General features: G+C 42.1%; 1 protein-coding gene and 1 long non-coding RNA gene across 2 annotated transcripts in view; one reads left to right on the forward strand and one right to left on the reverse strand.

Annotated features, from left to right (window-relative positions):
• LOC144822202 (uncharacterized) overlaps positions 1-4,293 on the reverse strand; it is a 93,093-nt gene extending 88,800 nt beyond the window's left edge. The window contains exon 1 of the long non-coding RNA XR_013608578.1: positions 4,162-4,293. This is a non-coding gene — a long non-coding RNA (uncharacterized LOC144822202). The remainder of the gene's footprint in view (positions 1-4,161) is intronic.
• CASTOR2 (cytosolic arginine sensor for mTORC1 subunit 2) overlaps positions 1-15,952 on the forward strand; it is a 422,141-nt gene that overhangs the window by 163,995 nt on the left and 242,194 nt on the right. The window lies entirely within an intron of this gene.

Here is a 15,952-nt window from a genome sequence, read left to right on the forward strand (position 1 = left end):
AGGAGCAAGCATTGGTAAATGTAGGAAAATATACTATAGCCAATTGAAATGGAGTAAAGATAAGTGGCACCCTACAGGAGCCAATGAGAAGCCAGGAAAGAGAGGAGGCGGGTTGTAAATCCTCTTTAAGTTTATATTTAAAAAATAGATTTATCAAGCACAGCGCAGGCGAAACCTAAAAAGGGTGATTGAAAGGGGTCCCTTTTGGGCTGCATATTGAGCCCCAACTGAAAGGAAGAGCTTTGTTTGTGAGATCAGCAAAGCTAAGTCCGATAGGGAGATGAGTAATGGAAATAGATGCAATTTTTTGTGTTTGTATAGTTTCTCCCCCCACTTCCTACAGCAGAATTTCTCTCAGAAGGAAAGGGCTAATGTGAATCTGAATTTTTATTTAAATAGAAGGACGCTTTTCCTTCTGAACCTTGCCCAGATGTTCGTTCATCTTGTGCTCATATGCTTGCCAGTGCCCTGGTGTCCTTGCACCTTCTGCCATCTCAGAAAGCATACTGCCTTCAACAGGGCGTGAGGCACAGGATTCTCTTGATTTAGGCCATTCACTTAATTACACAGGCTGCGCCCCCAGTAAAGGACTCCTGGTCTTGCCTCTTTGGCCTTTCCTTTTTTAGGGACCCTTCAGGTTTTTAGGTTAAGCATTCAAGACCTCTTTTATATGCTTTAGTATATATACTTTAGTATATACTTATATGTGTATTGTGGGCTCTTTAGAACAGCCCTAGGACTTGTCTGCTTCCGCTTAGTGACTTTTTCTTTTCTGTTCAACTGCCTCTATTTAACTGTCTTGATAGAAAATGACCAGTAGAGGTAAGTAACATACCGGAATTGCTTTCTGCTGAGGGGCTTTCTTTTCTTTAATTTTTCTGGCAACTGCCTTTATTTAACTTTCTTGATAGAAAAAGACCAGCAGAGGTTAGTAAAATACCAGAATCACTTTAGCATTCTCTAGATTCCAGCCCATGGAAAATGTCTTCCACAAGCATCCGTAGACAATAATATTTTATTCAAATCTTGTTTTTCAAGGATATTAAAAACAGAGCTTTGGAATATACAATTTCTAGCTGAAAGGCAATATTTCTTTCTATGTGTTCCCATTCCTGGCGTGTCACGCAGTTTGGTGCTTACTTTCCTCCATGTTAAAGAATAGTAGATGTTTCAGCACCCAGGCTAATGTTCTGCCTAGCTAAGTACAAATAAGGTCCCAAAGGAGAGCCTAAATGCATTGCAAATGCTTGTTTTTAATCCCACCAAAATCTCTGCTGTAGTGTATGCATTAGTACACTGTGTCAGGAGATTGCCCCCGCGGCCCCCTGCCCCCACCCCCCGCTCCCCTCTTCACTGCTCTGTCGAATCGTTTTGATCGATGGAACCCCAGCGAGGGCATCTGCTTCTGTCACTGCCTGATCTGAAGAAGTGCTCTAGGGCAAAAATAGATCTTTTCATTTAGATGATGTATACTGGTATCTGCAAAAGTAGGGGTTGAAAAATATACCCATGTCTTACAATGAAAACAATAATGTATTTGCCTAATTGTGCTGCTGTCAGGAAACAGTATTGCTTTTAATACCCTAAAAAGACATATCAATCCAGACTTTTAAAAGTGAAGAGTACATTTCTCCAACTTAAAAGCATCTGGAATGTTGCTCCTGGTAATCCTGACTCAGCAGAAGTATTACCTAGCTTTATCTGGACTTCTGAAGATCTGGGAAAGAATCTGCAGAAAACTGGTGAAAACCAGAGGCTGAGAAATAGCAAAAAAGTATTCTATCTTCTAAATTTTTAAACCTGATTTAATACCCTTTGGCTGTGGCAGTTGGTCTGGGGGTACAGTGAGGTGTTAGGTTATGTTGCTGCCCTTGGAGTAATTCCAGTGAATAAAGCCTTCCTTGATAAACTGTAGGATCAGACAGCGCCATCCCATCTGCCGGGCAAGGTTCTGCCTGGAGAGCAGTGCCCTTACGCCCAGGTGCTGGTACCCGCCCTGTGCTTGGATTCCCCCAGTTAGAGCGAGAGGACAAGCCAATGTGATTTGTTTGGAGAAATGGGGTGTTGTGGTGCTGAGAGATGGTTGGGGCAGGATACATGTCGGCTAGGGTGAAGGGAATACATGGGATTTTGAGTTTGCGAGAGGTGATGTTCTGGAGATGGGGTGGCAGGGTCTTCCATGCCTTTGCTGTAAAAGTAAAAAAAATGCCCATCCACCCAGTCTGGAGTGGTGGAATCTGAGCTTGGTGAGGAGTTGAGCTCTAGAGGAGCGTAGAACCGCTCTGCGAGTAAGAGGTAAAAAGCTCTTAAAGAAAAGGTGGTGCAGAAAGATGAATGGGGCGTTCACAGATGTAAAGAGCCTTAAAGGTACATTTATGAATGGTTGGAATGGGAATGTGTTGTGATATATGTCCTATTTTCAATCCTTAATTCAGGCGAGCAGTGACATTCTAAATTCACTGAATTTGTTGGACAGATATAGAGGAAAACCAAGAAGGAAGGAGTTGCAATAGACCAGGCGAGAAATGATCATGACCTGGACTGTATATTTCAACCATAGGGCAGGGAAAAGTGATAGCATTTTTGTTAACATTCTGAGAAAGAGAAGGCAGAGTGACAAATTGTTGTTTTGGATTTGAATGCCAGCTAGGAGTTGACAACGACCCCTAGGTTAATGGCTGAACCATCTAGATTATGGTAGGCCCCTTAAGTTCGCCAACCACAATTCGTGCCAAAGTGGAGGGCTGCGGGAAGTAATGATCACCGTCTTATCAAAATTAAGATGTAGAGAGTTGATATCCATCCTCGAAGCAATGGAGCACACGCACTGCGTTTGAAGGAAGATTTCGTTTCCATTCAGATGGATGATCAATTGAGAATCATCGGCATTGACGTAAACACTAATGCCAAAGGAAAAAATCAGTATGCGAAAAAGGGCCATATAAATATTGAAAAGAGTGGGACTCCATGCAATTAACTTCCCTAACATCTGAAGTAAGGGGAGGAAGTGAAACAGCTTGAGAATGGTCCTATAGAGGGAAGTTAACCGGTCCATCACTTGGTCCCTCCCTCCAATTCTATACAAATGACCAATCACAATGGAGTCGGAGGCCGTTGAGTGGTCCAATGGGGTCAAGACACCTGGACTCGATCATTTAGCAATTTGTGGATGTAATTAGTGGCTGAATCTAGGACAGGCTCTGTTGTGGCAGAAAGCCAAATGGGACTGGATGAAGAATGCTTTTCATTTATATTTATGTGTAAAAATCTATAAAAACGAAAGACTGGTAGCCTTCATATATAAACTAGGTTTTGTGTATGGTTGACAGTTGAGAAATGTCAGGCAACCTGCCCACCCTGTTGCAAAACACATGAAATGCATTGCCATTAATGTTCTGAAATATATTGCTTCGCTGTCCCATGGGGCATGTCTTCTTTTCCATGACACTTTCTCCAGGTACATGGGGATCTGCAACAATGTTTTGCTTCAAAACCAAATTAGTATGAAAATAGACATGTTCAAGTTTTTCTATGAGCTAATTGACAAAAGCATATTAGACTGGAGTGGTGATGGACGTGGTAGGTGGTCCAAAGGCTCCTAGTTGTCAATGAAGGGGGAGGGCACAAGCGATTGATGAACAGAGGGCACCACCATGAACTAGTTTCCAGGTGCTTTGTGGTGTTGTGTTCAAGATTCAAGATTGAAGTATTATTATTTTCCTAACGCAAGGGCAGCTCACCTTGCCCCTTGCAGGGGTAGGAATCACTCCCAACCCAAACTCAGACACAGTTTTATTTAGTTCCACAAGCTTCTAGATTCCCACCTCTAATGCCAAAGCGCTATACGGCCTTCCATGTCTAGCTAGGGTTACATTAAGGTGGTTGTAGAAATCTGCCTTACTGCAATACCACAAATAGCCACAAGAGGGGGGCAGATAGCAACAAACTGCCTTAAAATAGTTTTTGTTAAAGCAAAGTGGGTGGCCAAAGGGCAGCTAAGGCTCTGAAGATACTCTCACCGGAGCTGCACCTGGGTCGATTGTGGAGCCAGGTAAACCCATTAGGCTGGTATACTCCTGGACTCCAAAGGTGGCATATTGCAGACCAGATCTAACATGATGTAGCCATACACCATGACCATCAGTTTGTTGTGACCCCTACCTTTGCCATTTTAGAGCCCATTGCTTGCTTCCCCGGTCTCAATGGTCATGGATGCGGTGGCAGGAACGGGCGTGTTGTTTCTACTCCATTCCATCCCCCAAACCCCTCAGCAGCAAACAGGAAACAGTTCAGGGGCTACAGGCTAGAGGAAAGATCAACCGAGTGATGTGACTGGGTGTCAGAGGGTGTGCGATGTCACTTCCGCCACACGGTGTGTGACGTCACTTCCGCCGTCCTGGCATTTGGTGAACAGAGGTCCATGGCATGCATGTGCTGGGTGTGTCACGTTTACGTAAGCGGCACACTTGGCGCAGTGCCACACTGTGACTAGACATTTACTGTGTGAGTAATACACAGTGTTATCTAAGGTCTCCGCGGCGGGTTACCATGCAGAAAGATCCGACTCTATAAATAACTTCTGCATTGTGCACTAATCTGTATGAATCAAGTGAAAAATGAGGCTCTCTCGCTCTTTCAAAGCCACCTCCCGCTCCTCGGCTCTCTGCTAAGAGCCCTGCCCCCTTTTTACACAGCTCGGAAAATTGCTTTTGTACTGATTCATGTGGGGGCTGTAGAGTACACCCAGATGAAATGCTCAGTAATTGGCTAGGATCATTCTCACCAATAAAAGATTTGAAGGGCACCGCACAATTCCCAGCAACACTGAGCATATTTCCTGCACACGTCACGTGGCCATTCTCTATGGCACAATTTGGCATGTTTTGGCATGTTTTGGCGGGTGACAGTGTTGTATCTCACACTTTCCTGAACAGGTGCAATCGATGCCCTTGACTTTGAATTGAATGACTATTTTCTAATTTACAAAGTATTACCTAAATATGATTAAACTAGTATGGTGAAAATATTTGTGATTAGTCAAACATGAGGAAAAATATGATGAATCCCATTTCTAATGAAAATATGTTATCCCAGTGAAGATCAGCAGTCCAAGACAGGACATCTCTTCCTGGGGCAGCCAGCGCCCGCAATATGCACTCCAATGCCAGTGAAGTGATTAGCATAAACTACTTCCAGCACAGCAGTGCTCAGGCAACACTTTTTTTTTTTTAAAACATGCATTGGCAAAACCAGCAGGTCTTGAGTTTCCTTTGCTGTTTCACTTAGAATACCAAAGACGGCCACCCAACGGGCCAGATGTAGGAAAGCTATTACCGGTCGGTAACGGCCGATTTCGGCCGTTACCGACCGGTAATAGCCTTTTCAGATGTAGGTGGTATATTTACCGATTCGGTAAATAACGAATCGGTATTTACCGATTCGGTATTTACCGAATCATCATTTACCGATTCGGTATTTACCGAATCGGAAAAATGAGATGTAAGAAGCACTTTAAAGAGTGCTTTTGTGCTTTTAGGATTCGTTATTTACCACCAACTATTAGTTGGTGGTAAATAAGGAATTCCTCTGTTAATGCAAATCTGTGCATTTACACCGGTGCCATGTGACAGACATACGGGCATGTATGCATGCCACATGTGCACACCAGCACTATTCAGGGGTGCAACAGGGTGTCAAAGTGACACCCTGCCACCCTTGACTCTTTCCCTATTTTACCGAATCGGTATTTACCGATTCGGTAATTGACATTCATTCCTATGGGCCCCATAGCAATGAATGGCAATTACCGAATCGGTAAATACCGATTCTGTAAATACCGATTCTGTAAATACCGAATCTTAACAATTCGGTATTTTTTACCGACTTTTTTATCTACATTGCATTTACCGATTCGAAAATACCGAATCAGTAAAATTCGGTATTTTCGAATCGGTAAATTACAATTACCTACATCTAGCCCAATGTTCTTAGTTTCGACACTGCTTGTATAAATGCAATAGCACTGGGAGGCCATCCTCGGATATATAACTCATTAATGTTGTTTCGTTCCAAGACAGCTCTCACATTGCATCTAGATTCTGCGTCTGGATGCAACATGACTACCATCTTGGTATGGTTAATCAAACATCATGTGTAAAAACGAAATACAGTTCGAAGATGGCAGCCAACCGCTGTTGGCTTTACCAGTGCTTGCACCGCAACTGTACAAGCATTGGCAAAGCCAGTACTTGTAGTTGTGGGCGGTGGCAGATAACCATCATTTTGTGTTGGAGTTCTAACAAGGCGCCTAGGCAAAGAGGAAAGATGTACAGGAGCGGACAGGTGAGCGACAGTGGTACAAAGGAAGAACCTGTGGAGGGTGGGAGAAGAGAAGAAGCTGAAAAGCAACGCCTAGTTAAAATTGAGATAGGGGAAAGAAGACCACAGGGACATAAAAATGGAGGAAAATAAGTAGAAGGAGCATGCACCCCATGAATAGCATAAAGTAAGTGCTTTAAAAACATGCTAAGGGAAAAATAGTTCACTGACGTCACCTGTGGAAAGATGCACTACTGTATTCCAACACACATTTGCAAGGCCAATAAGTCTGGATTGTATTTTGAGTCCTGAATAAAAAAATATATATTTTTAGAAAGCCTAATTATGTGAAAAAAACTAAAAAGATCAATTGCTTTCTATAAACAATGCATTGGTGCGAATAAGAATTTAATTAGAGTAATTTGACTTGTAAAATAGTCCCTTGTGCATTATAAGGTGAGTAATCTATAGGAGTAGGAATGATACACCAGTCGGCCAATAAGATGAGAGATAAATACTCCTTTGGATGGAGCCAAAAGCCCCCTCTGTGTATATTTAACCGCTTCAGCGCGGCGCAGATTCCTGCGCTGTGCTGAACGTTCCATTGGGCTTATGGAACCATGACGGAACGGTTCCGTCATGAGCACAGGCCAACCGACGCTCATGACGGAACCGTTCCGTCATGAGCATGGAAGGGGTTAAAGAATTGGTAAGAATCAGACTTGCAGAGAGTTGTGTTGTCAAGCCAGCTCCAAAACAGGCTGAAATCAAAATGTTACAAACTCTAGAATTGGGAGACAAGCCATCAAATCAGGAGGAATGAATTTTTATGGGCATGTAAGCTAGACAATCATGAACAAGGGGTAGGCCCACTCTAAGCATTTGTTAAAATAGTTGTTAAATTGTCTGCTGTGATGACAAAGTGAAAGCAGAAATAGAAAGAGGGATTGTGCTGCACCACCCGAGATCAGAAGGGAGAAAGTCAATTACTGGCTTTGGGTTGTAGAACACTGGGGTTGGGGATCATCACATCAGGCAACTAAGAAAGGAATAAGGAAGGATTAAAGGGGATATCATGGAATTAAAGCTGGCGTGAGTGGTACTCCTCAGCACCACAAAAAGAACAACCTGTAAGTATTCCTAATAATTGTACTCCGAATTGGTTCTCCGTCATGGTTTTCGTCGTAAAGAGGTTTGTTGAAATCACATGGATTGCTATGCAATTAAGATGAATTGGGATGCTCAGCGAGTTTATGGTGTGGACAAACTTTCTTGGCAGGATGGCTAAAACACAGAATCGAGCCTTTTCTCATATGGCCTTGGTTTATTTACTAACCTCCCTGGTACTTTAAAACTTTTGTCTGTCACTACTGCTGTGCAGAAAGGCGTAGTAGTTTTCTTTATAAATATCTGTAATTGTGATATAACAAATAACTGTATTCCATTTGATTAGTCGATTTACTAAGACATAATGATACACCTACTGCCAGAGGATCTTCGGCATAATTTAGTAGCCTGAAGTTGGCTGTAATCTCTTTTACGGTGCCGTGCAACCTAGGTCTAAGAGGGTAGGATCCATGCCAAATTTGTCCGTATTTAAATACAATTAATGTAAATGAAGCACTTTTTTCAATAGTCCTTGTCTTTGATGACTAGAGCTTGATGATGACCAAGGTGGGGCTATAAATTTACATAGGCCTCGGGAAGGGATACAGTCTAATGAACATACATCAGTGGGGGAGGAGGGAAGAAGTGTTTAGTATGGACTTGCTGCCATGATCTCAAATGTATGCATATCGATGTTGCCAGAAACGCGAGAATTTTGTAAACAATGGAGAGATGTGAACTGTCCGGTGGCTTTGTATGTGCCAAATGTTTATTTGATGTGTACTGAAATGAAAAAAAAATGAAAAAACTTAAAAAGAAGGCCTGGGTTGAGCCAAATTTCCACATTTGACAAGTAAACCTTTCACATGGGGAAACCATGCCGCCTGGGATGCGCTATTAAAGGCTGCCTCTTCCTCCATGGATTTCATCTAAACATTTGCATTCCAGTTACTGTTCAGCATCACCCAATATAAAACCGGTAGCAGGGCGACGATATGGAAAATAGGTCCTATGCCCAATTCCAAATAAAGTGCTACAAGTAGGTTCCTGGTCCTAACTTTAACAAGACCCTTCAGAAGTTGTTTGCAGCCCCAGAATGATTTCCCTACCCCTGACGTTCTGGTCTATTCCTCGAGGCCTTTTCCCCTTTCTATCTTCCTGTGGCATTGCTGATGTTGAGTTGACTCCCTAGTTGCCTTTGCACTGTAATGCTGCGCTTGCAGTCTGCGTCGATCTACTAGCGGCTTTATTCTTGAAGTGGGTACTCTGGTCCAGTTTGTGAGTGAAAAGTGCCCCCAAATGGTCAAATTGGCTCGCGCTTTCCAAAGGCTCTATGCTAATAGCAAACGCCCTAATAAGGATGCTTTGCACTTTTCATAGTCTTTGTTTTTGTCTTGCCAGTGTACGTCATTCAGGCTTTTTCCAAACAATATTGTGCAAACCCCTCTCTCAACTTGAGTTCGCGGATAATGAGAGGACAGTGTCGTCGCCAAATACCATTATAGGTATTTTACAGTTGCATAGTTTTGGTACGTCCATCTCGTGTGCCAAAAAGGTAGAAAATAACATTTAAAAAAACAAAAAAAGGCTTTACAAAAGTGCCCTAATTGTTCCTACTGCTTATGTAAAGAAATGTACACTCTACAAAAATATATTCCCATCCCTTGCGACTTTTGCTCTGATTGTAGCGACGACCTGTACTGCTCCTGCCTGTTTTTTTAATTTTATTTATTCATGCAGTTTTATGTGGCGCTAGAGCACTTTATATAAGTAGTGATAAATTACACGAGAGTAAATAGGTTACAACGAGAACAAATGATCACACCAGTGAAGAAAACAAATTGCATAGGAAACCGAGCCGGCCCCTTGAATACAAAGAGAAAAAAAATGCAACGCATCAAAAAGTGGAAAATATTGATTCAAAAAGGTGGAAGATAATCTGTGTAGACATTTATATTTTTCACAAATTAGTCAAAATATTTCTGCATGCGTTTCCTAGATCTTCTGTTAAACATGCACATAGCATTCTGAGATAAACTGCCAGCGCGAGGCGTGTTCGCGATGACTTGCGCTAACTGATTTTAAAAGCATGTTTAATATATGCTATGTTTTATTCAGCGGGTCTGACGTGCTCAGTGTCGTCGCAGCCAAGATGCTTGTGGCGCGGATAAACGCACAACATACTCCCCGGATAATGGGCTTGTATTTTCATACATTACATCTTTTTTTAGTAAGAATTTTGTTTTTTGTGTGTAAACGGAGGCCTAGGCACCACGCAGACTCCCGTTGTGTGTCAGCGGCGAAGCAATGGTCACGGGCCCTGGGTTGCAAAAGTAGATTCAAAATGGTGAATAATAGAACTTGCACTAGGGCCTGGTCGTCTGGGAATTAAAATCTTTAGTATGTTGCTTGCGCGCGCTCTCTCTCTCTCTCTCTCTCTCTCTCTCTCTCTCTCTCTCTAGCTCTCTCTCTCTCTCTCTCTCTCTCGATACATATCTGTCTATCTATATATAGATATATATATCACAAGGTTGGGGGGGGGGGGGTCACCCCTGGGTAGTTGTACTTAATACTACGTTTCCATAGGAAATTGATTTTTTGGCTCTTTAATAAACTTTGGTGCCATTTGACAAATCGTTTCCAAAAAAGTCTCATCCAAGCCAGCTCATTCCTAGAAAGTTTCAGGGTGATCTGTCAGGCAGGGTCAGAGAAAAGAGGGGAGGGTTCCTGGAACATAAATGCACCGCACAAACCTTCTTTAGATTGTTTATTGAAAGATATTCATAACAAATGCCACATTCACCCTTCAGCTCCAGGGGATGGCTCAACTGATAGTCTTAGAATACAAATCATTCTACCCTTCTAATCCCAACCCTGACCAATGCATCATTTTAATTCCACCCTTGTCAAGATACTACACATCTCCCTTCTTTTGCAGTTAAATGATTAAGCTTCAGGTGACCCCATATTATCATATTAAAACATTTTATAACCAGATGAGTATTTGAGCAATAATCTACCCCCCCCCTTCTGTACATAACCACAACTTCCTATAATCAACTAGTAATAAGTAGCCTCTACATTAAGTGTACATTATCCTATATACCACATATACATGAAAGGTTCTACACTAAGAATTGCTTACCTACCACCACACCAACCATTCATACAAAATCTTTTCAATTAGCAGGCACTCTTTTTGTCCTATTAGAGTGCCGCATTAGTAATACATCATATTTGTCCATGAGCGTCTTGTCACAGCACCACCCTGATGGAGCTGCCTCCTGTCCATGTTTCAGAACCATCACCCCATTCAAATTTCCAACTCAATTGTCATACAATCTGACCACAGTATTGAAAAATTTGACTACCCTCCTAGCCCTCATAAGTGGTCCAAATTTACTTCTTCGTTGTTTTCCCGTTTGTAACTTTATCCTTACCCAGTCACCCACCCAGTCACCCACCATCGAATTAGTTTGCTTCACAGCCTGTCTCTTTTCATAATACTCCTTTCTCTGCTGCATTATGAGCTGTTACCAACCCATTCATCCCTCCATTCGTCTCCCTCTCTGTAAACCGCCCAACCTATGGTGGACACACGAGAGTAAGGCAGACTACCTCAAAACAGTTCAAATGAGAGCCTCCCTCTGACAGAATGCGGAATGAGACATCTGTAATGTTTCTCTGTGAATTTTTTTGTGTGTAACTTCACCTTTGGTATGCGCAGTTTTTACCTTAACAATATTCAGCACCTGCTCCTTTCCCCCAGGGTTGTTTGCTTGCTTAATAACATCAGTACATTCTAAAGAATGTTCAATCTTTTTAACTATGATTAACTCTTCAACCTACTTTGGATCGTCGTTTAGCCATAGCTCGCCCCTCACCTTTTCAATGTTGCATCCCAACATGAACTGATCCCTGATCCTATCTTCCATATTGCTTTCAAATTTACAAGTGGAGGCTATCTTTCTAAACTCTGTAACGTAGTTCTCCACAGACTCTTGTGATCGCTGTACTCTCCTTACAAAGTGGTACCTTCCTAATATTGTACTTATCTTAGGCAGATAATGCTTGTGTAACTTCTTCATTCACACCTCGAACTCATTGAGGCCTTCCGCTTCTGTATTCTGCAAATCAGGAGGATGTTCAAGACGAGAGGTCTTCCTTTCTGCACTGCACTCAATGGGTTGTATGATATTACAACGAACTCCGTTGTAACGCATGCCTTTACCACGCATGCGTTACAACGGAACACTATTTTCACGCTTTTCCTTCTCCACGTTTTTTACGTGGTGACGTCATACGTAAAAAAACAAACGGCCGTTTCCTTCCCCTGCGCCGCCGATTTCCTGCACATCTTCTCTAAAGGTTAGTGTTTTTTTTTTTTGGGGGGGCTAGCCCCCCCAACCCCCCCTTTTTTTATTTGTACCCTTTACCACACATGCCTTTACTACGTACTTCGTAGTAAAAGTATGCGTGGTAAAGGCTGTCGTTGTAACCACGCATGCGTTGTAATGCATGCGTGGTTATGGTTTTAGTTGAAACGGCCTCGTTGTAGTGGCCGTTTCCCCACTCAATGAGATTCTACATACCCCTGCATAATGTGCATATACTTTTTTCCACTTTGACCATTGCAATGTTGGTTCTTCTGGTGACATAAAAAAATGGAGGAGGAGACATGTTCTGCATTTTGCCTCCAGGTCCTCGCAGCTTCCGCAGTAACTGACCTCACCTTCCACACACACAAAAAACAGCCAATCAATTAAGTTTGTATTTCTAGGGGAGAGGGGTTGGCCTAACGGCTAAGGCGCTCGACCACGGACCTGGGGATCTGGGTTCGAGTCTCGGTAACGACGCCAAAAACCCCCTGTGATTCTGGGCAAATCACTTAATCTCCCCGTGCCTAAAAAAAATGAAAGTGTGTCCTCATGTAACGTAACTGGTGCTATGTAAAGCGCTCTGGTAACTGATTCAGTTCGGTTCTAGTTCGCGCTATATAAAATTCTAAAAAAAATAAAATAAAAAAAAAAGTAATATTATAGACCCTACTTTACAGAGAAAGACACCAATACACACATGCAGGTAGAAGAGTCAGTAAGTTCCGCACGCACATAGCCAGACGTTACACACGGGTGTATGACCGCAATTCATAACTTTTGAGACCATCAATATGAACAATGTTGACGCACACAGAATTCTTAATGGTGTGCGTATCACCGCAATCAATGTACAAAATGAATTTGTGAGAAATGAACACAACAAGTCCGGATGAAATTACAAGCAAGGAGGCAAATAATGCGGCCTTGGAGCACATTTCACAACTGACCCACAATAATGATCAATGGTACAGGTGTGCGTGTCACATAAGACACGCCTAATGAAGTTAATGAGCAGCGCCCAAACAAAGGTGGAGGGACACCGACAACTAGAAATATGGTGTGCTTGTCACTGCAAGCAGGTCCAGTGAAATTACTGGTGGACTCTAGCATAAGAACATGATGTGCGTGTCACCGCAGACTCGCATTATATAATAAACAATGATACAGGTGTGTGTTATGGAAGAAGAGGGGTCGGGCAAGATGAAAGACAATTTGGCTGAATAAGTAATGTGCCTCCACTAACCAGTTGGTGAAGATGTTATTTTAGCTATTACATTTTAGGACTTACATGCAACTTTGCAAACATTTTGAACTGGCAGTTTCTTGCCGTCTTACCAATGAACATATATATTTTTTTTCATAATGCTTTGATAGTGTTGCATGCAAATGTCTTTCGTTTGCAATTGTTGCTTCAATTTTCTTTTAAACTGCATGTAAGACGTATTACAAATGGTTTTAAGAAACTGTGCAATATAAATAAATAATTAATTCAAATACAGGTGTGTGTGTCACCACAGACACACCAAGACAAACGCTGATTGGGCCCCAAACAAATGATGGGTAGAAATGTCAGCACGCCGTTACATCCATCGTCTCACCACTCCGCCACCTGCAATGAAGGATGCGGTCTCATCAAACCCCCGTGACGCATACTCCTTTGTGCCTCACAAAGAATGCCCATGCTACCTGTCTGGAGTCTTGTGCCCACCCCGCAGGATTCCTCGCACATGTAACGGTAGGCATCCAACCAAAATAAAAAAAAATGGCTACACAGCATAGAGAATCGAGGCACAGTACTAAGGTAGCCCCAATAGAGCAATCCAGTCAAGCCTCAGATCTAATGCCACACTTAAGGTCCAGTCAATGCAAGCCACACGATCTTGGTGTTGAGGCGTCTCACAGCATTAGCACCTAATATATCCTTCTTCACACGTTGTTCCTCAGAAGTCCAGCTCGTCGCCATTGTAACAAAGATGCATCGCACAACCCTTCTTTAGATTGTTTATGGAAAGATATTCATAACCGACGCCTCACCCACCCTCCAGCTCCGGGGCCTGCTCCAACTGATAGCCTTAGAATACAAAGCATTCTACCTTTCCAATCCCAACCCTGACCAATCCATCATCATAATTCCACCCTTGTCAAGGTACCACGGTTCCAAAACATATTTTCCCACAGCAATATTGCAAAAACGGCTGAACGGAACAACACCAAGTACGGGAGAAAGCTAGATCTTGCTCCAGAAAACAGTTTTTTAATGATTTAGTGTAAATCCATTCAGTAGTTTTTGAGAAATTAAGGTTAAAATTTTTTATATTTCACGCTTCGAAAGATATACAGAGCTAACAGATCTCAAGATAAGATCTGATTGGCTGCCATCACATCAACAAAGATATGGAGGCAGACATTTTTAGCTCCCCTGTCCTGAGAAAGTAAAAAAATATATGGAGCCAGGGCACGGATACCCTGCCCCTCTAGACCTGGTGGATAGTCCCACCAGGGCAAATATTTCTTTAACATTTTTTTTTATGAGCAGGGCAGATCTGCAGCGCCAATAAAAAATAGTGTAGGCTCCCACCTTTTTTAAATCCAAGACCCCCAGAATGAGTAATGGGCTGGGTGGTTGGCGGGTTTCTTTTTTTGGGGTAGTGGGGTTGTGCATCCCGACCTCATCCCAAGGCCCACTTTTAATTAATTGAGGATTTGTAGCACACTGCTTTTATAGGCCTTGGGGACCCCATCTCCTGCAGCACACATCCCACCTCCTGTGCCGTGGCACAGGGAATTCATATAATTCAGATCTCGAGTAAAGTGTTCCTCAACAAACGGGGATTCAGTCACGTCTGGTAGTTACCTACCAGACGTGACTGAATCCCCGAGATCTGAATTATATGAATTCCCTGTGCCACGGCATCTCTAGAAGTGAATAATCAAAGATTGCTGAGCATTTGAATTAAAATAAATAAGAAATATTCAGATTGCACAAACCGATATATAAATCAAACAATTGATTACAATTCAGAACATTCGATTAGAGAACTTAGCTCTTTAAGCAAGGGGTCACCGCTACAAAATACATGTTGTCCTGAAGAAGGTCTTGCGATTTATCAACATAAGACCGAAACGTCGACTGTCAAAGTCCATATCTACGTTGTTGATCAAAGACGCTTTTGATTTTCACTATTAATAGAATAGGAATCATTTGATTGGACTTAAGTTCAGATGTTTGAGAGGTTGATTGATCTATTCCTTTAAACATTTGAAATTTTCTGATTGAATTCACGATAAAATTTGTACCCGATGAATTGCTTCTTATTGATTTTTATATAAACAATTATCTTTCATAAAGATTTCCCGTGTTGCTATTTTCATTACATTTGAATTGTTTAGATTTTGTCTTTCAATTATACACAGCCCCAAATAGGTTTCAATCAGATTAATGCTTTTGTATTAAATACAATCTGATTTCTGCAAAATTTTCTTCAAAATAAATCCCCTTGCTGGTACTTTCTACGTCACATATTTTGCCCGAGCCCGCAAGGGTATATTGGGTTGCCCACCTTATTGAGCATAATCTACATCAGGGCACAGTTAATCTAAGGACTATCATAGGGTAGAATTAACTGTCTGTCAAACATCAATCGCCATCTTTAATCTAAAGACTCATAGGGGAGCATGATCATGCTGAGGACCGTCGTAGGACACTATTAGCATTTTGTCAACCATCATGCGCCATATTGAACTATGTAAGGGCCTTCATAAGTCACCGTCAATTTCAGGACTAATACAGGGCAGCATTAACAATACAGCAACCATAATTCATCATCAATAATATAAGGACCATCTTAGGACCCCATTAAAAATCTATCCATTATCATTCATCTGGAATAACAATGTAAGCGAAAATAGAGGGTGGCGTTCTCAAGCTAAGGGCTATCATAGGGCAGCTTTAACAATCATAAGGCATCGGCCAACCACCAGCTGTCATCTTTAACAATCTAAATACCATCATAGGCCAGTATTAACAAATCCAAGGAACATCAGCAAGTACCATTAACAATCTACCAACCTTCATTAGACAATTTTAATAACCTAAGGACCATCAGTGGGCATTAGTAAATATCTAAGCACCGTCATACAGCATCACT

The sequence above is a fragment of the Lissotriton helveticus genome, chromosome 3_1 (assembly GCF_964261635.1).
Source record: "Lissotriton helveticus chromosome 3_1, aLisHel1.1, whole genome shotgun sequence".
Classification (NCBI taxonomy): Eukaryota; Metazoa; Chordata; class Amphibia; order Caudata; family Salamandridae; genus Lissotriton; species Lissotriton helveticus.